Here is a 23468-nt window from a genome sequence, read left to right on the forward strand (position 1 = left end):
TTCATCCCAGGACTCTGTGAATATGTTGCCTTACACGTCAAAAGAATTTGCAGGTGGGGGTAGGGTGTGGATCATGAGATGAGGAGATCATCCTGGATTGTTCATGTGGACACTATCTACACACCTGGCTCTTGAAAAGTGGAGAAGCTTTTCCTGTTCTGGTCAGAGAGGGAAATGTGACCACTGAAGAATGGTCAGAGAGATGCAAGGTGGCTGGCTTTGAAGATGGAGAAAGGGGCCATAAACCAATGAGTTCAGGCAGTCTTTAGAAGCTAAAAAAGGCAAGGAAACAGATTTTCCACTAGGGCTTCCAGAAGGAACCAGTTCTGCAGTTACCTTGATTTTAGCCCAGTGAGACGGGTGTCAAACTTGTAACTACAGAATTGTAAGATAAAGTTCTGTTGTTTTAAGACTCTAAATTTGTAGTAATTTGTTAATGCAGCAATAGGAAACTAACACAATGTTTTTGAGGTTCATCCATGGTGTAAGCATGTGTCAATAGTTTTGCTCATTTTTATTGCTGAACAGTATTCTATTGCATGGAGTGAAACTGCCAGTCTTTCCAAGTGGCTGACCAGCAATATGAGGATACCTTTCTCTACATCCTTGCCAACATTTGTTAGTCTTATTTATTAAAGCGATTCTAGTGGGTGTGAAATAGCATTTCATTGCATATTCAATTTGTATTTCTTTAATGATTAACAATTTCGATCTTTTCATGTGCTTCTTAGCTATTTGAATATCTTCTTTGCTGAAACATCTGTTTATATTTTTTGCCCATTTTTGATTGGATTCTTTGTTGCTCATTCTTGAGTTTTAGAGTTTTCTGTAAATTCTGGGTAAAAGTCCTTTATCTGATGTGTTTTCAAATATTTTTTCTTTATTTAAAACATTTTCTTAATGGTGGCTTTTGAAGTGCAAAACTTGAATTTTGATGAGATCCAGTTCATCAATTTTTTTCCTTTATGGACCTTGCCAAGAAATCTTTGCCTAACCCAAGGGCTCAAAGATTTGTCCCTATGTTTTTTTGAAAAAATTTTATAGCTTTAACTTGTATGTACATATACGATCCATTTGAGTTAATTTTTGTGTACCTTGTGACTTAAGGGTCTAACACTTCTTTGTGCATGGGGATAGCTAATTGTTCTAAAACTATTTGTTGAACAGACTATTCCGCCCCACAATGAATTGCCTTGGCACATCCGTCAAAAGTCAATTAAACCTACAGAACTGACTATAAACATAAGGGTTTATTTCTGGACTCTCAGTTTTGTGCCACTGATCTGTATGTCTATCCATATGCCAGTGCCACAGTGTCTTGTTATCTGTTGCTTTATAGTAAGTTTTGAAATCAGGAAATGTGAATACTTCAATTTTGCTCTTTTTCAAAATTGTTTGAGCTGTTCTAGGTGTTTTGTACTGCCAAAGAAATTTCATGATCTGCTTGTAAATACCTCAAAAGAGTCTGCTGATTTGTTGGTAGGGATTGCATTAAATCTGTAGATCAATTATGGGAAAAATTGCTAGGTAAATGACATTTTATCTTCCAGTCCATTGAGAATGAAATGTCTCTCAATTCATTTATTCTTTAAAATTTTGTTCAGGAAAGAGTTACAAGTTTCAGTGTTTAGGTCTAGCACTTATTTTGTTAAATTTACTACTATGCATTTTATACTTTTTAATACTTTTGTGAATGGAATTGTATTCTTAATTCCATTTTTGCTTGTTCATTCCTCATATAGAAATATGTTTTTGTATCTTGTATCCTGTGACGTCGATATACTTATTAATTCTAATGGTTTTTCTGTGGATTCCTTAGTATTTCCTACATATAGGATCATGCTGTCTGCAAATAAAAACTGTTTTGTTCTTCTTTCAAATATAAATTCCCTTTATTTATTTTTCTTGTCTGATTGCACTGGTTAGAACCTAGTTGAACAGAAGAGGTAAGAGCAGATTCTTTGGATTCTTGCCATGATCCCAATCATAGGTGAAAAGCATTCAGTCTTTCATCATTAAATACAAGCATCTCTCAGTATCCAAGGGGAATTGGTTCCAGGACTCCTTTGGATACAAAAATCCATGAATGCTCAAGCCCCTTAGTAGGCTCTCCATATCATAGTTCTGCATCCGTGGATTCCATATCCACAGATTCATCCAACCATGGATTGTAAATACAGGACATGATCAGCGGTTGGTTGAATCCATGAATGCTGGAACTTGTGAATATGGAAGGCCCATTGTACAGTATTCGCTACAAGCTTTCAAAGATGCCTTTTATTAGGTTGAGGAAGTTTCATTCTATTTTAAAATTTTCAGGAGTTTTTATCATGAATAATTGTGGAATTTTGTCAAATGCTTTTCTTATGCTTATTGAAATGATCATATTTTTTCTCCTTTTTTCTATTAATAGAACGTATTACGTTAGTTGATCTTTGGATAGCTACCCAATGTTGCATTCAATAGATAAATTTTACTTAGGTATGGTATCTAATCTTTTTTTTGTATGTTATTAGACTTGATTTGCTAGTATCTTTTGAAGATTTTTGCATCTATACTCATAGGAGATGTTATTTTGTAGTCTTCCTTTCTTGTAATGTGTTTGTCTGGCTTTAGTATCAGAGAGACATTGGCCATATAGAATGTGTTGGGAGGTGTTTCATCCTCCTATATTTTCTGGAAGAGTTTGTAGACTATCAGTATTATTTCATCTTCGAACTTTAACAAAATTTACCAGTGAAGTCATCTGGATCCAAGATTTTTTGTAGGAAGATTTTTAATTACTAGTTCAATTAAAAAAAATTTGTTATAGGGCTACTCAGACTTTGGATTTATTCTCCAATCAATTTAATTAGTGACTTTCTAGGAACCTGTCTATTTTATCTAAGTTGAATAAGTTGTTAGTATAAAGCTATTCAAAGTATTCTTTTATAATCCTTTAGATTTTGAAGGGTCAGTAATAATATCTCCTCTTTCATGCATAATTTCATGATCATTCTCTCTCTCTCTGTTAGTATAAATAAAGGTTTGTCAATTTTGTTGCTTTTTTTAAAGAAACAACTTTTAGTTTTATTGATTTTTCTTTGTATTTTTTTCTGTTTTGTATTTCACTAATTTCAGTTCTAAACTTTATTATTCCCTTGCTTACTCCTAACTTCAGTTTTATTTGCTTTTTTTCATTTCTGATAGTAGCTGAGCACATAACCATGGTTGTAGCCAGGTCAGCCTTGCAAGTGGGAAACTCCTGTTATTGAAATTGGTTATATTTCTATTCCTATGACCATGGCCACACTTTTCATAAATCCATTGGAGTGGCTGAAGAAAGATGGTGAATTAGGAAAGAAGGTGAATTACGTCTAAAAATGATGTCATCTTGCACACCTGATTATCAAGACCAACCTCTCCACAGGGGGTGCCTTTTGATGGACAATGACATGGTCAAAAATATTCTATCTTTTTTGGACCCATCTTAACAGATTCATTTACATTGTCATTTTCCCAGTCTATTATTTAGCTGATATACAATTCTGTGATAATATTAATTGTTAAAATATTGAAATACTTCCATAAAATTAGTAAAAAGAAATCTTTACTTCTTGAAACTGTAAGTTATTTACTAACGTTGCCCAGTAGGGCCAGAGTTAACGCAGGTGGCCTTTGGCAACTACTAAGCAGACCAAGACACTAAAGAGGGTATGTGTGTGCCTGTGTGTTTAGTCTGGGTTGGTGTCAATGTTTTCACTGAAGGTCAGTATGCAAAGTTCCCTACGGGATGTGAAAGCTTCTGGGTGAATATTTAGCCCTGACTCATGAGTAGCACATGCCTCTGTGCACCAAGCTGCAACATGGCACCAGGTGCTGAGAACCTAATTACCAATATTTTAATGAAAATTACTTGAAGAGTTTGATGTGGTTCCTACATCAAGTAACAGTTCATCTTAGTTTATGTTTAACTTTTGGGAGCCATTTCAAATGAAAGCAAAAGATTACGTGACTATTTATATTAGTTAAGAATGAAGTAGAATATGTATATATGTTATATATAAAATATATATAATTACGTTAATGCTCAATATGAAAAGAGAATTGAGCGATAATGTGATTTTCAAAAAATTAAACATTAAATTAAATTTTAAAACAATTAGATTGTTACGAATCTTTTAACTTTGTTTATTCCAAGTAACTTGCTAGTCAATTCATTAATTAGTGTGGACAGGCTCTTTCTCCTTTCAGACAGAGTGATTCAGAAAATTAGTTTCTTAAAAATATATCATCTCACAGAATTTCCTTAATTTACTCTTAATTTAAGTCACACCTGAATATTGTATATTATGTCTCTAAAAGTTAGGAGGGGATGTTAAATGAGGAGATGAAAATATTATCTCCATTTCATCTTTAAAGTGTTTAAAGATGGCAGAAATCTCTATGATTCTTCCAGGGATGAGATTTCAACTCACTATTTGGTAAGCGTGCTAAGCTGCAGGGAGTTCACTTGTCCTCCTACCAAACACCTCTTCCTCATGAATTCAACAAGGTAGCTAGGGGTTCTTCCAGCTGCTAAGAATAACTATCATAACTATATCCCAAGTAAGTAAGCACAAGGTGAGTTCTTGGATTACTGAGTCTATAGTTAAGAGTCAAGACACTTTCACCTAATCTTATCATGAGCTCTAATGGACCATATTGTCATTTCAGGTCCTCAGGATTAATGTTAGCACATGGAATCCAGAATCTCTGACAAGTTCCTCCCCATTTCACTTTATTTTAGACTAAATTTTATTTAATCTAAAATTGTTCTTTTCTTTCCTTTGTCTAGTGAGCTCAAAATCCATTTATATAATATATTCTACAGATGTTTATCTTCCACAGGATACTAAAGTCTTCCCAACTTTTTAATACGTAGATTTTTCCCCTCCAGGTTCGACTTTGCAATCATGCACTTAGAACACAGTGGGCTCTGACTTCGTAGGTCTGGAGACAACGTGACGTAAAGGGGGAAAGACAAGAAAACAGCTGCTTTCCCTCCCAAGGAGGTGCTCAGGTGAAGGAATAACGGTGTGTTTAGGCAAAGCAAAAAGACGCTTCAACAAGCCATTGAAGAGGGAACGCTTTTCTAGCAAAGCTGTGAGAGCCTTATTAGTATTTTTGTAATGGGATCTGTGGATTTGATGTGAGGAAAGTCCTATGACTGCCTTCATATATTCCCATTTAAATTCTGCAGTTGCCACACATTCTAGAACAATGACCAAATTTTTATATAAGGAATCTCGTGCTGAAGGCTTGTAATTTGGCAAACTGCAGACTCTAACTGTGCATTTGAAATTTGCATTCCAGTAATCAGGCTGTAAAGGTAGAAACATAGGCATTCGATCGTTTCCTATTTTTTTCTTTAATCTGTCCAGTGATATTACAGGCACTATCTACCCCCGACAGTTTCAGAATTCCACGTGTAGTTCATACTAACATAGAACATTAGCTGCTTGTCCCCTAAGACATTAATTTTTAAGGTCCTTTCTATTTTAGTAGTTTAGAGACAATAATTTATATTTTCCTTCTGATTTCCATGGTTTGCTAGTTTTCTTTTCTTTGTTTTCCTACCCAAATCTCCCAGTACATAGTTGTATATTCTTGTTGTAGGTCCTTCTAGTTGTGCTAGGTGGGACGCCGCCTCAGCATGGCCTGATGAGCAGTGTGAGGTCCTGGCCCAGGATCCAAAACAGCGAAACTCTGGGCCCTCGAAGCAGACCACACGAATTTAACCATTCGGCCACAGCCATGGAGCCGGCCCCTAGTTTTCTCTTCTTAACTGTGAGTTTAGTTTTTATGTTTTTCAGTTCTAAGTAGGCCCTGTAGTCAATCCCAGATGTCACTCATTTCCCTGAAATTCTGTTGCCTTTAAAACACCTGGTACAAAAATTTCTAGAGTTCTTTGTTGTGGAGAAAAAAAGATTTTAGTTACATTCACAATAGATTTATTTGTTGGATCAAAAGAGAAGACAGGAGGAACTACATGGGGCAGGAAACACCGCCAAAATTTTCTCGATTCCCCTTACAAGAAAGGCAAGCTCAGGACATTCCTGCTGCTAGGCTCATCAGCAGATGTTTACCACTGTGCCACAGGGCCTCGCAATTTCTGCAGCCTTTTTAGACATTCTAGAACTTAGTTTGGTGCCTTGTTGATACTTTCTGCTGACTCTAATAGTTAAATAGAATCTTTGGCATGACCCACCTGGACCACAGAATCTTGGTGGAATATGTGCTGCACTTCACCTTGCGTAGTTTGAGTCTCCCTTCCCACCTATCTGGGGATTTTAAGCAGACTGTTGAACTCTGCACAGCCAAGCACATGATAAATGTCTAATACATGGATATACACCTAGACCTACGTTTGCAGATTCCTATCGTTTTCTGTTTTGATGCAAGAAACAAAGATGCTTTATTGTATCCAAAGATTATCACAGGCACTGTTTGTAGTAAGTAAGTGTATCTAGGACATATTTTCCTTATCCAACCAATGAATGTAAATAAATTTCACAGTAGCTCGCCCCTTAGAAGTGAATATTCATGTTGTCTGTTTATGATCGCCTCAATTCATAGACCTCAGAGTGTAGTCTATGAACAGGATATCATATGTCCCCACATAACCATCTTTTCCACAGATTAGTTGATGTTCTTCAATTTCCCATTGAAAGTTTTCTTACGTATGTTCCATTCAGTAAATATGTATTCCTAAAACCGGTAGAATTATGCTATTTAATGTTTCCCTCCAAGTGATACATTCAAGTTGTCCATGATCTGGCTGTTTCCAAATTTATTCCCCTTAGGAACAAAGAGAGGAAGTGGTCACAGAGATATGAATGGAGAGGGGGCAGAGAAAAGGAAGTCAATAGTCCTCCCCAACAAGTATTTTGCATATTTCATAAAAATTAATTGGACTATGTATCCTGAATGCTGTCAAATGCGGCTTTTATAAAGATAAGTAAAATTCATTATGAAGGTGTTTTAACATGTGTAGACGAACTGGATTATTCTGAGGATCTCATTTTGAATACTAGCTCAACAAGTTTTAATTTTTTAAAATGGTTTGCACTTTTAATGGTATGATTATTAATCTACCATAATAATCAAGCATCTATATAATTCATTGTTTGTTATATGCTGTAGCTATTCAATCATCTCATTCATCTTAACTTTAATAAGTATTGGCACATGTAATAGAGGTAAAATATTAGATATGAGCTGAATTCCTAGTCTAATATGCCATAATTTTCCTAATCCAGGTGAAGGATTTTCAATTCCCGTTTGACAGGTATTACTTATCATGTCAACAAACACCCAGAATAGGAAAATATCTTCAAATGAGATCAGTGAGGATAAATATCATAAGTTCACTCTTAATTCCTCTCTCTATATCATTCACTACTGCTGTGCAGTGGGGTGTGCTGTTATAATATTGGACATGAGCAAAACTGGGGGTGGACAGGGAACATTGTTGCCATGTGTGGTGGAAGTTACAGGTAGTACATTTCATGGAAAATTAGTCCTCAGAAATAGGTTTGAGGCACAGAATTTCTTACTCCCTTAAGTTGGTATGTGTGCCAAAACCAAAAAACTCACACTATTTTCTAACTAAGAATGATCTCTCTTCAAAACCATATTACCTTGGTGACATTATAGAAGTTACAGCTGCTGGTCAGGGCTCTTGTACTGGTAAGAATGAGTGGAAAATTTTTAATAACACTCCCATTTCACATAATTAAACAGAAATTTGTAATTCCACTAATTGTTTTTAGATCACCTATAAAGTACCTATCATAGTTTTGTTTGTTCCTTTGTTTTGTTTGTTTTTTCCCTCCATCCCAGTCCGTTTCTCACAACTTTACATGTGAAGAATGGAGAGTAATTTTCTACTGTGACTCAACACGTAGTACAATAAGATACTTTTAATATAGTTAAACAATATTAATTAGTTCAGTTACCCTTTTATTGAAGTCAGAATATAATCTACACTGGCCAGTGAAAGTAAATGGACTATGAATTCTAAGGATCATTTGACTCAAATATCTTTCCATAACATGCCCTGAGAAAGATGTGGGATGTGAGTAGTGTAATGTCTGGTTGTGAGTGTCCAGAGATGTAACTCAGACAGCCATTATGTGGAATTGGGCTTTAGGGCCCAATATAGTTATAGCATAAAATAGACTCACATCTTCTATTTGTTGCTGCATGCCTGTTTGATCTAGAGAAAGACCTTATAACTGCATCAAAGTCTACATTTCTCGAAGGGTGACTTTTACTAACTATTTTTTCAAGGTTATGTCATATTATACCAGACCAGCTTTTTCTTTTTCCTTCAGTTTCATAAAATTTCCATGTGAAAATAAATAATCTGAGCTAACTATATTTAGGTCAAAGATATGTCTAATTAATATAAGCCAAATAAGTAATCATATGATTTATTAAACAGATCTCTGATATATCACCTCAACATAGTGATATGACACCACGCATAGTGTGCACGGCATTGTTTTTCAATGCAGAACCCCTGAGGCTATATCCATGTCAGCCATTCTCTAACAGTTGAAAATGAAAATAAAAAATCCGGGGTACCAGAGGGAGAGAGAATACTATTCCTACTTCTTTTGGAATCTTCCTTTGAATCCAGCTTACACATCTAAGTAAAGCAATTTCGAAGGTGGCACTGAAACGGGCTTCAATTGACACTAGCAGGACACTGACCCTGTCAGTGCAGCACCCACATCTGTTACATCTTTCCTGATACTCCAGCTGACTTTTAACAACCAGCACCCACAACTCTAAGCATGAGATTTCTCCCTTTACTAGGGAAAGCCAAGCTATCCCCGAGTGCACATGTGACAAGTGCAGCACGCCGAAGAAGGAACACTTCCCCAGGAACATTCGTCAGCCAAGGAACCTCTGCAGTTGGTGTGTAATTACTCTAGTCTCTCATATCTCTCAGAGGCTATTTCTGAAGTGTGTGTAATGCACCCCTTCCCAAAGTTTTCTGGCAGAATTATTCTAGTTATCTACTGTGGTAGCTATTTTAAAGTGTGAACTGGATTATCTTTCTTTTCTTCTGTGTATCATTTCCACTTCAATGTTAACCAAACTTCCCAGTATACTACTTGCATCATACTGGTCTCAGTCTCTATTCAAAGAGCACCTGCCCTGCCCAGTTGGTGTAAGATAAAATAAAGAAACTGTACATGGACTATGGGAAACTAGAGTACATGCCTTGTGTTAGTGGATTGACCCCGACTCAGGCCCACATTATGGAATCCATGTGGGAAAACAGGACCGGTACTGCTCCATAGCAGTAATGATCAATATGCCAGATTTTGAAAGACAAACTGGTTATCTAAATTATTTTGTGAAATCTCTTGTTTCTTTTAAACATTGACAATTAATTACATTTTATTTAAATGCACATGGCTATTAAAGAAATACATCAAACTAAGTGGCTAATATGAAACAAAATTCTCTGTTTTGAATGGTATTCTAGTCCCATTGGATCTCTCATGTCTAGCTTCAGAGACCTCGTTTGCTTGGACAACTCTTAAATGATGCCTTTTAAACTAAACTGATAAATAGACATAGCAGTACTTTCAATTGCTGTATATTCTTCCAGAATCCAAAAAGATCACAGAGAAATCTGCCTTTTTCTTAGGGGTAGAGGTTGCAAAGTAGAATAACTTGTCCTTTATTTTAGAATGAATATCCTGGCATGTTCCACATCACTGGACCCTTAATGACTTTACCAATGTGATTGGTTTCTGAATATCTATGCATTTTTCTCTCAGTCTCTGATTAGCATATATCTCTGTTCATCAGGCCTGACTAACATGATGCCATCAATACAGTGGGTCTGTATGGTGTTCTGGAGAATGTTATAATCCAGGGCCCTGCATAGTCTATTATGATAGGTAATAGTTCTTTCAGTCAGCTTCATCGACATAAAGCTACCTAACAAAACTCAATGACATAGACCAATAACCATTTTTTTGCTCATTCCTCTGTTTGTCATGTAATATTTGGAAATCCTGTTCTGCATTCAGTTTAGCTGGATTCCTAAGAGTGGGATGAGTTTCAGGCGGCTCTATGTGTCTCTCATTCTTCTAAAGCCAGTGGGCAGCAAGAACATCTTCCTTTGTAGCAATGGCAGAAGTCCAAGAGGCCAAATCCAACTGTGCAAACATATTTCAGCATCATTTTACACGACAGTTATGGATATCCTATTGGCCAAAGAAAGTCACATGACAAGCCGACTATCAACAGAAAAAAGTATGCCCCTGACATAGTTGTGGGGGATAAGAAAAGAGAAATTATTAAACGATAATCAAATCTATCATACTCATCCACTTATAGATAAATATTAGTCTTCCATAAAGGCAAAATACACTCAGTGACAAAATAAGACTCCCCCAGTTCTCATCCAGCCATGGTGGCAAGCTCAAGGTCCAGCATCGTATGATTTACACTAGGTCCAAATGAGACTCTGTTTTTAGAAAGCTAGGAAGTGAAAGAGAAGTTATTTGTCCTCCGCATATCCAACATACAAGGATTAACATAAACTATTAACCATGACAGTTGCTCTCATTTGGAAAGGAGAAGAAGGCGATGGAAAGAACAGTTACTGTCAATAGCAGAGATGAATTGCTTACATTAGTAAACAAATGTCTCTCTCTCTCTCTCTCCCCAGAGGGAAGGAGGACCAGATGGAGCAGTCATCCTACTGAAGCTCTGAGAGTCATCATCTTGGAGTTCTTCTGTGGTGCAAATCCCGCTGCACAAGCAGGTACATTTAGCCTTCACCGTGTCACCTCTTGGGGAATTGGGCTGTGAGGAATAGACACTGCTGAGATGCTCCGTGAGTAAATAAGGGTCTGTTCTCTGATCCAGAGATCTTGTTTTTCCTGTCTGAATCGATGTATATGTACACGTGTGTGTGTTGAATTGCATACATTATTCATTTGAAGTTTGTCCACCTCTGAGGAGGACCTGTATGTCCCCTCTCCCCAAGTGCGACCATACATTAAAAAGTATTGTATAAATACGTTCTCACATTTTCAAATGGGCTGTACTAGAGGGGTTTCTCAGAATATTTTATTTCCTATATTTCACCAGAAATAGCCTCACTTTTGAAAGATACAATATCAAAGACTTCTTCTTTGCTCTTAAGCTGGAGAAAAGGTTTCTATTTTTCCTATTTTCAGCCCTTTTCACTCTCTGGATATAGGATCTATATTACTAAAGATTTATGATTTTTTTTCTAGGAACTAAATACTTGTGGGAAAATGTTTTCTTTTTTCAATATTATCACACAAACTATATAAAAGTCAGATTTCTTAAAAAACCTGATATTTAGATGGAAGCTTTATTTTCAGAAGGCACATATTCATGCTTTTCTCCTGATTTACAAAATCCCTAGTTCCACTGTCATTTTGGTGGGAGGAGCGCAGTTCCCCAGTTTTAGCCATGTACTGTCTAAATACACCTTCTAAGCTTCATCTTTTTCATTTACAGTTATATTTAACATACTTCCAGCTTCCTTTGAAAATTGTAAGCATTTTATTTAGTTCCTGCACAGAATACAAGTCCAATCCTATCCTCTCACTGCAGCCAGCAATGACCTCTAAATTTCTATAATTCTGAACACCGAATAATTTGATACTCAATCATCATAACTCTCTTGCGGTCATTTTTGTTATGATTTTATTAAATGCTGTGCTGTTATTTAGGTTCCGCCTTGCAGAGGTTGTCACCTCCACTAAATGTTAAGTATCCTAAGAGTAAGATCCAAGCATTCTGCAGAGAATTACAGTAGGCACTCAAATATTTATCAAATAAAAGAACTAATGAGGAAATGAATGAAGCGTTTCCTCTTCTTACCCTATAGTTATAAAAAGGGTCATAAGTGATAGTCATATTTTCTTGCATCACCATATTTAAATAACACATTTAGTAGGTGAAAATCTAATAAGCTAAGAAAATATACGGTAGAATGATTATATTTAAATACCTTGTATTTTATTCCCTAATTGTGTTTTTTACAACCATATTAATTTTTACCCACAAAGACAGTACCTATTTACTAAGTCATTATGCCAAGTAATGGGAGAGCTTGTGCTGCCTTCTTCAACAAAAGCCACAACTAACTTTGGATGATTTCTTTCTGTGTCCTTCATTATAACACTACCCACAGAAGAAACTTTGTAAATAACGAAGAGCTTTGATGCACAATGGATTTTGGAAGAATGCCAGTCAGGGAGATCCCTGTTGTGAGTTATCTTTCCTAAAACTTGTTCATGACATTCTTTGCATGCCCAGTGTCCACTGCTGCTTACCATATTCCTGAAGCAAATACAAAAAGGGATTGTAGCGCCAAGAGGTGACGGGCTATGTCTCTGTTTGAAAATGTGTAAGTGCCTGTGTGTAGGAAAGAGAGTGTGTTTTTGTGTGCCTGTAGTGTGAAAAATGAAGTTTTAAGGGGACCAATGCATAGATCCATCTAGAAATCTAAATTGTAAATTAGAGTCTTCTGTTAAGTGTCATATTGAGTAACAGTAATTTCTTATCTTAAGGAAGACCATATATGTTAATTACTACCCTCTATTTACTAATTACTATTCTAATTACCATGTGGAAGTGTTGAATGTCCTGATGTGATGATAGGGATCACTAAGCTTGTGAAAGCCACATATTTTTGAGAAATGCAGGGTCACCAGTGTCTAGTAACTCTAGAAGTTGTAAAGTCAAATAAATATATTATAGCCACCTATTTAACATAGTGAGTTTTCAATTTCCCCTTATTAACACTCACTTAGGAAGAATACTTGAGGTGAAGGCCCAGCCCCAGGCCAGCCATCTGCCCCTGCCTTGGGTTCACAAACTTGGCCAAGTTAAGGCTCCCAAGAGCCCTGAAAAATGAAATCAATGAAAGCCCTATATCCATGTGAATGAGGTTGGCCTCCAGATAAACTGTGCTTTGTGTGTGCTGGAAACTATTTTCTCCCAGTCCTATAAATGCCCATGGAACAAGGTATATTCACACCTGCAAACACATTTCCTTTTCTATAAGTGAATATTTTGGTTTTTGCAAAGTCTTACACTTGGTTATGGGAGTTTTCCTCTTCCCCAGACACAGACCCCTGTGCAAATGCATCATTCCCTATACTTGTTTGTGTTAGCTCAGTTGAATAAAACCACAAAATCTGAGTGTCTTGGATACATACTTACAGTAACCCTCATCATTACTTAGGCAGTAAATTCTGCACACGTATACTGTGGGGCAGGCCGGCGGATGCTGCATGCCATTTCACAGATCTCATAAACTCCTCACTATTCATCCTTAAACGAGCAAAAGTTAAATTTGTGGAAGTTTTCTATTCAGTTCTAAACTATACCACACATGGACATCAAATCAGTGAAATGTACATTTCAGGTGTGTTTTACTTGTACATTTTTTTCTTTTTTAAGGCTCACCCTTTTGGCTGGCCTTCTTAACATTTACTCATCTCAAATCTCTTTCATTACAAGGCCCTGAATTAAAGTCATTTTACCTGAAGGGAAATAGTTTTGGAGTCAGACTATCTAAGATTAAAACTCAGCTCTGCACCTTATTGTCTGTGTCTCATGGCACCCCACCAAGCTGTATTATTCTCATCTGTAAAGTGGAGATAATAATCCAATTTATAGGATTTGTTTTGAAGATTAAATGATTTAGTTCATGCAATTTAGTAGATACATTGGCAATTTTCTGACTATCTTCTTCCTTATGCACATAATGTACAAATTCTGACCTTCTCCCTTTTGATTGAAATGGCAAGTCAACAGTCATTTGGCTAATAGCATCCATTAGGGTTTGGTTTAGCAGCATATACCAGAAGACAAAACTTGTAGGCCTAAGAAAGAGTTGTATGTCTCTCTCACGCAAAAGTCTGGAGACAAGTTGCTGGGATCTGGTTTGGCAGCTCCATGCTAATCAGGAATGTGGGTTCTTCCTATCTTTTTGGATTACAGTCGCTAGCACTTCACTTCCACACTCCGGCCTTCCTCATGGTCCAGTATGACTGCTGTTACTTTAGTCAGCATGTCCACATTCTACGCAGGAAGGGGAAGAGGATGGAAACAGAACAAATGTGAAAGAGTTTTCTTCTCAATTGAGCTGGCCTTCTTTAAAGAGATTTTCTGAACCTCCACATAACAGTTTCTACTTATGGCACGTTGACCAACTGTAGCTGCTAAAGAAGTCACGATACCTTTTAAAATTTTTGGAATATTACCACCACGAATGAAATCAAGGTTCTGTTATCAAGGATAAAGAGAAGAATGAATACTGGGTAGGCAACTAAAATTTCTGCTATAGTCAAGTTATTTTATGCATACTTAACATAAATATAAAATTTTAACATGTTTTAAAACAGTTCATTTTCTTTTTTTGTAACTGAGGTTTTTTGGGGTTAATTTTTGATCAAAACTACCTATATTTATTTTATACTTAACTTCAATTCACCACATATCATGGTCTGAGTCTGTGGTTCAGTGGTAACAATTCTCTTATTGTGGTAGCTGGAAGAGTTGTGACAAAATGTTTCCGTTGTGTGGTGGGAAGAGCCCTGTACTTGTAATCAGGAGAAAAGATACTGTTAGATCTTTGATTTTGAACACTTATTACAACCTTCACTCAGCTTCAGTGACTCCATAAAATGAGATAATAATGATTTCTTTAGGGGTAAATAAAACTACATAGAAGAATGAAGAACTGGTTCTTAACCGAGAAATCTTAATAGGTACCATGTAGTGCTGTAGCTGCATCAGACAATCCCTAACTTGAGTTAGAGATCCCAAACAAATATCACTCAGATCAAGCATGATTTTGCTTAGTCATCTGATTCTCTGTTACGTTTATTGAAGCCTGTATGCCTTAAATAGGAAGTTGACTGACGCAGTTTAATTGCAATAGAGTAGTTTGAATTTAGGCATTAATGCCATGGTCAAAGCTTAAGAATCTCATTTTTTTTTTTGGCTCCATATTATGAAAGGATCACCTGGGTACCGGTCTCTTTCTGAAATTCCTTTCTACTCTTGATGATCATGGTGATGATGATTTTGATAAAAAACAATAACAGGCAAAATTTATTCAATGTTTGCTATGTGTAAGGCACTATTCTGTTCACTTTGTATGTTTTCAATACACTTACTTTCACAAAAGTCTATAAAAAAGGGAATATCAGTGTTATTTTATAGATGAGACTGCATAGAGCTCTTAAGGAACTTGTGTCAGTTTACGTAGCTAAGTAGTGACTGAGCGAGAATTTCAACACAGAGTGATTCTGAGCTAAAACTACTGTACCATACTACCCCAGGAAAGCAGCACACAGTAGGCCCATAAATAGAAAATGTCTGATGACTGTCTTCCCAAGGCAACTTACATCAATAGAAAATAAATCGTTTTCAAGTAGCTGTTTTTGTTACTGCTGAGATGGAAGTAGTGCTCTTCCCAGACAAGAAAATGAAGGACCTTGTTTCCATGGAGACACAGAGGCTTCTAGAAAACTCTAGTCCTCTTTAGTGATGTCAGCTTATTATCCAACGTGACAGGAATAGTGAATATTTCAATATTTTTCTCCTTCTTTCTCTTTCTTTTTCTTCCCTTTTGGGTCTTCCAAGGACACATCCAATATTAAATCTAGATTTTGCTTTACACATATGTCAGTGAGATTATATTCTCTATATAATATACCACTATTTAGAGGAAAAAATACATGTACTTCGTCCTGCTTTTGGAACTAAAATGTTCGCTCTTAATCAATCTGGCACCAATTTTCTTTACGTCAGCAATACTAACATTTTGGGCTGGATAATTTTATGTTGTAGGGGCTGTTCTGTGTATTTCAGGATAAGTAGCAGCATCCCTGGCCTCCACCCATCAGATGCCAGTAGCATCCTCCCGATTACAACAACCAAAAATGCCCCATAGTTTGCAAAACCACCCCAGTTGGAACCTCTAGACTCTGGCACTTCAGTTCAAACATAAAATAAAGCTTAATGATGAGATCTATTTAAGTACAAGGAGAAGGGGCATTTAATTTGGTCATTCTAGCAACTGCTCTTCCAAAAACCAAGGCAGAATATTTTTTTTCTAAATTATGTCACAATGTTTCTGTATACCTCACCTAAGCAAAGCCAAATATCCAACTTGTCTTATATATTTTATATCGATAACTGCAAGAAGATTGTCAAATTGGAAATTTATACTACCGCTGCCTTGTATAGACCTAATAGCCACATAAACCAAACATAATAGATATACTTCTGCTCCATGACATGCAGGCACGTTGTGGGATAATGACATAAACCAAAGCTGGAAATGAATGAAACAGCACAACAAGTTGAGAAGGCATTCTGAATCCAAGTAGTCCCCAGAAGCTATGGGTTCACAGAGTCACAGTGAGCTAAAAGCCACACATTAAAAGGGAGTAACAGGATAAAGTCAACCAAACTGTCAGGGATATAAGAGCAACAATGTCTCTAAAGATAAGTGTACAACAATCAAAGAGGAGTTTTAACTCCCAAATGCAGTCCTGTAGAGCCAGGTCCAATGACTGATTTCTCAGGGCAGACTATTCCATAGTATGGTCCATCTAGTGGATATTGAAAATTACCAAGAACAGTTGAAGAAAAGATGAAGAAATATTTGAATGTATATAATTTCCTTAAAAACAAAGGATGAAAGTGGTGAATATGTGTTCCATAAATAGAGAAGGTAAGAATAGAAATATAACAGTATTCTTTAAAGACACACAAGTTGATATTCAGTAAAATTAAATGAACTGTGTATGCACTTATAGCTACTAAGAAAAATAAAAGTTCGATTTCTTAACTTCTCTGGTGTTCTTTATATTACTCAGTGCTTGTTTTAGACCAATAAAACGTTTCTGATTTAGTGCTGTTTTAGAAACACAGATTTTTGCAACTTATTTAAAAAAGAAAGACCAAGTCACATCCCTATTGTGTTGATGTATTGATAAGGCAATACATTTCATGGATGAGTAAAACTGACACAAGATTAAGTAGTTTTTCAAAAACACTCTTTCCTCAACATCAGGTATTTTGTTTGGCTTATTTGGGAAATTACTCCAACTATAAATATCTCATCCTTGGTATATATAACTATAGTTCATTTGCACATTTATCTCTTTGCCATCTCTCCAAGCATATTGGAGGATAAAATATCTTTTATGTACCCTCTTTGTTTTCATAACCTTTTTAAATATAACATATAAAAATGTTTCAGAGGGCTGGCCCTGTGGCCTAGTAGTTAAATTTCTGCATGCTCTGCTTTGGCAGCCCAGGTTCATGGGTTCAGACTCCCGGCATGGACCTACTCTACTCATCAGCCATGCTGTGGAGGCATCCTACATACGAAATAGAGAAAGATTGACATGGATGTTAGCTCAGGGCTAATCTTCCTCAAGTAAAAAAATAAAGTTACTGAAAGCTGAACCTCTCAACTTTAAAATATATTTTATGTAAATAAATATGTAAATATAATATGTAAATATGTAAATATGCATATGTAAAATAAATGTATCTATTTTGCAAGGAATACCTCCAGGATAGTGATTTCTCTCTGTATGTGGGTCTCTCTTTTTCTCTTATTAATAAGATTAATCAAATTTCTCTTGCTTAAATTGCTAATCAAGACATTTCTTTAATCTTTTTAATGAAGAAAATTGGTGCAAATGTCTGTTTACCTTAAAAATAATCTTCATAGTCCATTCCTTTGAAGTATTTTGTGGATAGAATACTGTTTATGAGACATGACATCAGGAACTCAAATGCATATTTAACAAATCTGCATTCAGCTTCTATGAACTGGGTTTTCTATGTAAGCATAAGTTTTAAAATGACATATTTTGTCACGGAATAATGTTTTGGGGCCATATAATAGACACTCCCAAAACAGAAATAGTTGTGACTAACCATCTGGCATTTAGTAAGCAAGAGGGCATGTCTGTTATCTACTCTCCTATGGTGGGTTGTGCAAACTGAGACCTGCTGTGTGTTAAATTAAAATTGAACTCTCGGGTTGTCAAAGGCTGTCAAAAGAAAAAAAAAGCTCATGACCCAAAGCATGGAGTCAGTATATCCATCAGCAGTCAAGGGTGTTAGCAGTCAAGGAGAGCTTAGGTTCACCAATGCTTCTTCCCAAGTGGTAAAGATTTTTAACGGATCCTCACCACATGCTCCACAGCCATGACCATCAGGGCACCTTCAAAATGCTGTATTCTCAAGCAATCACACTGGGTTATGATATAATACAGAATCATTCTAGAATTAGGATTTTTCAGTTCTATCATGAGTTCATTTGCACTTCGTCATGAGCAAATTATGCGCTGCATTTCTAATGTGGATTATATCATTCTAGAGAGTCTTTTGTAGACAAATGGAAAAGTCAATACTAGAAAAATACAGAACAGTTTGACTATGTATAAAAAATGGCACTAAAATGATTGGAGAGAATTATGAGATTATTGAACGTAAAAACAAAAAAGTAATTGCTTTTCATTAAATTATCATCATGTGGAATCCATTTCAAATGTGGAAATATTTAAGTATTTTAAAGTAATATATGTTTATTGTTCATATTATAAATTTGTTTCAAACTCTAGTAATATAATTGTGACATGACACTTTTTAACCATTTTCCATACATTCTTTACTTTTTAAAGTTTGCAAATAAAGATATAATTTTCCACCACAAAGTCCGCTTGACATACTTTTGTATGTTATGACTTGGACACATATGAAAAATTACTGGTTCCCATCTTTTCTCATCTCATAACTGAATAGAACAAAATATTCAAATAGTTTTGGGGGGGTGGCCCCATGATGCAGCGGTTGAGTGCGCAGTTCCACTCCAGGGTCCCAGGGTTCGCCGATTCAGATCCTGGATGCTGACCTATGCACCACAGACTATGCTGTGGTGGCATCCCACATAAAACAGAGGAAGATGGGCATGGATGTTAGCTCAGGGCCAGTCTTCCTCAGCAAAATGGGATGATTGGCAGCAGATGTTAGCTCAGGGTTAATCTTCTGCAAAAAAAAAAAAAAAAAAAAGAAATTCAGATAGTTTAAATAAATAAAAAATTTAAATAAAGGGAATATTCAGGAGTGAAAATGTAGTTAATGCTATTTTACAGAAAATGGTGAATTCACAAAATTAGCATTTTTCAAGTCAAGTATACTGCTTATTGAAGGAAGTTTTTGTCTGACTGTGTCTATATACATAGACAATTTCATAATTTTGTCTAAATGGCATAATCAGCTAAGTAAAATTGCTGTACAACTAAGTAAGTGTTTTTAAAAAGAGACTGAATTGTTGATAAGTTTGTAGTGTAAAATCAGTTGAGTGCTTTATTTTGCCACTCTTCGACGTAGTTGTAGTTACTAACAGGATTATCAATAATCAGACAGCTAAACAGCATCACTCATTTTAATGTTGTAAATATCCCAAATAGATTTTCTTGCCAGGTAAGCTATGTATTCCAATATCTTACTTAATAAATAGAATACTCAGAATCACCTCCGAGAATAATTAACATTTTAAATAAAACGTAATAAAATCCATAAATTATTGATGTTGGAATTACATCAATATCTTTTAAGGATAATTGTTAGAGAGTGTGCTAATTTTGAAATTTGCAGCAAAGCTTCTTGATATAACAGAAAACCCTTCCCAAACAATCCAATCTAAAAACACTTCTGTCACATTCTACCCCGTGTACTGGTTTTTGTTAATGGCATTTACCGCCACGCGATCTTTCTTTCTTATTCACTGTCTTCCACTATTAGAATTTAAGCTACAGAAGAAGAAATAACTGATGCCTTTTATTTAACACTATATCTCCAAACACTAGAACTATTTGCAATGTAGCTGCCACTTAATAAACATTTGTTGAATGAATTAATGCAATAATGGATGAGCAAATAAATAAATGAGAGATTTCCTGGCTGCTACTCACTCTAGAGCACGCTCCATTGAGTGTGGCGTGTGAGAAGCTGCTTAATCTCAAATGAAGTATTGAAATTTAGAGGTTTTTTTTCTCATTTCAGTAATAGAGCTCTCTTACATTTGGAAATAAAGGAATGGTGTGAGAAATCAGTTGTACTAGGGGAAAAGTCCTATTTATTTTGCTGCATCTTGTTGAAATGTATAATTGCTGTTTTATTAAAGAGGTCCAAATTCCAGGAGTTGATCCATTGGTATAGATATAAGTGGTTACAATTGGAATACTATACTCACTTTTCCATGGCGGGGCTCAGAAATAGATTCATCATAGATTTGAGCTGATAGCAATACGCTTAGTATAGGCAATTTGGGATAGGTATTTGACAACTTTCCCTTCCCTTCCCCTGCTCTCCTCCTCCCTCCTCTCCTCTTTCCTCCTGTTTCCTCTCCCTTTCTCCCCTGTTCTCTCTTTCATCTTGGAAGGAGGCATTCCTCACACTGAACTCTGCTTTCTGAGACCAAAGAGATAAGTGGCCTCTGCTCACCCATGACCACTAGCCCATCTTGTAGTAACCAGCTTTCAGCCATTCTGGAGGGCGTTAGCCCACCCTCTAGACACAGGGAAGGCTTAGGCTTGGTTTTGGAGAGAGGATACCTCTCCAGTCTGGCCAAAGAACATTCTTTGTTTTTTTGTCAGTTTTATGTGTCCTTGAATTATTCTGACATTCCCATTTGATCCTTATATCATTATGCTTTTAAGACTGTCTTGAAATTTTTATTAAACAAACAAAACTCTTTCTTAAAATTAGAATTAAATCCAAATTTTAAAAGTATAAATAAAAGTCAACTTTTTCAAATATTTGGTTGACGTCATTACATTTAAAGACTAACAGTATTTTAGGTGCACTTTCAAACATAAACTAACATATACAAGAGGTCAGGGGACTCAAACTCAAATCGATTTCATATTAAAATCTTGTTCTTTTTACTGTATCTAATGTTTATGGCCAATATTCTAATAACTAGCATAATCTTTTCCACTTGTCAAATAAAAGGAATTTGGAGACTATCATTGCTTCAAAGTCGTCAAAGTGAAAATTAAATTCTGTCAATGACAAGTCTATAATATAAATAATTTTAATCTTTATAGGATATAAGGGTTATGTTACAACTTACAACAATTTTCACCCAAAAATATCATACTCTTATTTTGGACAATTTCATGCTGTATGGACTATTCAACGTGACAGAATCACTCCTTTACTCAATGTAAGCAGTTTTTAACTTAATTTTCTAATTTGGCCTAAAATTGGTGAGTTGACCCTTATCTTCACCCCTCCTTTTTCCAACCATGAAAGTGTAGCAAACGTTACTCTTTTATGGACTCCCTTGACTGAAGAAAAAAGGACTATGGGTCCTTACATTTTTCAATGTATGTCTTAAGGTTAATAGATTTCACAAAATCATCAGTGTATTTTAGGAAGTCCGTTAAAGTTCATACTCTTTCTATTGAAACTCAGAAAGTTTTATAATAAGTTCCTACAGATTCTGGAAGTAGATTGGACAAATTTCTCTCCTAAAAAGTCTCCTAGAAAACTAATTCTATTGCTTCCTCTCAACTTAGTGAATTATCACACTGTTACTAGGCAAATGGACTGGTCTGTTAGAGTTTCACCGAATCATGCTTATAAATGACTAATATTCCATGTTTTCTAAGGTGTTGCAAATGTATTTTTCTACCACAGTTTCCTCAGGTGTAATGAATACAGGAATAGCCTCCATTTGAGAAAGATGGACAAGGCATGGAGCCTTGCCAGGTATTTGTTGCTGAGATGAGATAAGGCAACAATATTTTCAATAATTTTTACAAAAACTGTTTTGCTCATGGCAAAAATTCCAATGGGACTCTTCTTCAGGAATGATACAGTCTGTGAAAATAGTTCAATGCTGAGATTTTAGAGTTTATGAAAGAAAATTGCTCTCTCTCTCATATTCATACCTCTATACTATATCTGAACTCAAAATATTCCTGTGTTCTCCTTTCAATGCAAAACTTTACCCCTAACAGAAATGTGTTAGACAGGAAACGCATACACCCTACTATGGGTTTATGGTATCTTACTTAAGACAGACTTCTCTAAACTCCTGTTTCAAATAATATCTTTTTTGGTGCACTGGAGGAATTTACACTGAAAGCAAGGCACCAAGGAGTAATTTTGAGTGGAGAAAACATGTTCTTTTTCAGCACTTAAGAACAGTTGGGAAAATGGGAAGTCTTATTAAGTCTTTGAGAGAGTGTAATTCTTCAGCTTATTGAGAGGACAATTTGATGGTATCTATCAAAATTAAAAATAAACACTCTGTGGTAATCTAATTTCAGAAATACTCTCACTCTCTACCAAGATATTTGCACAGGAATTCTTACAGTAGCAGCATTTGTCATTATTATAGAAGAATTGGAAATCATCTGAATATCCAATAGCAGTGTCATGACTAAATAATGTGAAATAAATGCTCTAGAAGACTAAGCAGCCATTAAAAAGTCAGTTAAATCTCTGTGTACTGATATGGAGAAATTAATAGCATGTACACTGATAATTAAAAACAAGTTGTGCTATTCTTATTTTATTTGGTAAATTTGTATAGTGTTTTCTAAGTGTCAGATATTGTTCTAAGTGCTTTACAAATGTTATATTTGTTTTCTCATAACAAGCTTATGAAGTGGTACTATTCTCATTACTCCCTCATTTTCCAGAGGAGGAAACTGAGGTATAGAGAGGTTAAGTGATTTTCCCAACATGGCAATACTAGTAACCAAGAAAACTAATATTTCAACCCAGAGGTCAAAGAGCAACAGTGCATGTAGATGCTGGACGGTGCCACACAGTTGCCTCTTGAACCAGGAAGGGAAGACAGTTCGTTATTTTCTATGATTACAAAGATCCCTCAGATAAAATTGTTGAAATGAGAATAGTAAGACACTTCCTGTTTACATTTTCCAATCTTAGGATATTTCAAAACTAAGTTCTTAGATTTAAATGTTGTTTGTCTTGAGATTAAAATAACACACCACCACCCAATGTGCCTGAAATAATTTGCTTCTATTAGTGTTATCTTTTTCATTCCTGCAGATAGATATGATGTATACTCTCAACTAATTAAAAATAAATCCCTCCAGAACTTTACTTTCAAGCGGCTTTCTGACAAAGGTTGTTAATCTAATCAAAAATCCAAGTACACTGTACCCAGAGATAAAAGCTTGCTTAAAGCCTACTCAATGTACTAATCTAGATTCCACCTAAGAAGTCCACTTATAAATTGAAGGGTAATCATACTTATACTTCTTTCATTCTTTTATTTGTTTTTCCAGCTTTATTGAGGTATAATTGACAAAGAAAACTGTAATATATTTAAAGTGTACAACCTCATGATT

The sequence above is a fragment of the Equus asinus genome, chromosome 9 (assembly GCF_041296235.1).
Source record: "Equus asinus isolate D_3611 breed Donkey chromosome 9, EquAss-T2T_v2, whole genome shotgun sequence".
NCBI lineage: Eukaryota > Metazoa > Chordata > Mammalia > Perissodactyla > Equidae > Equus > Equus asinus.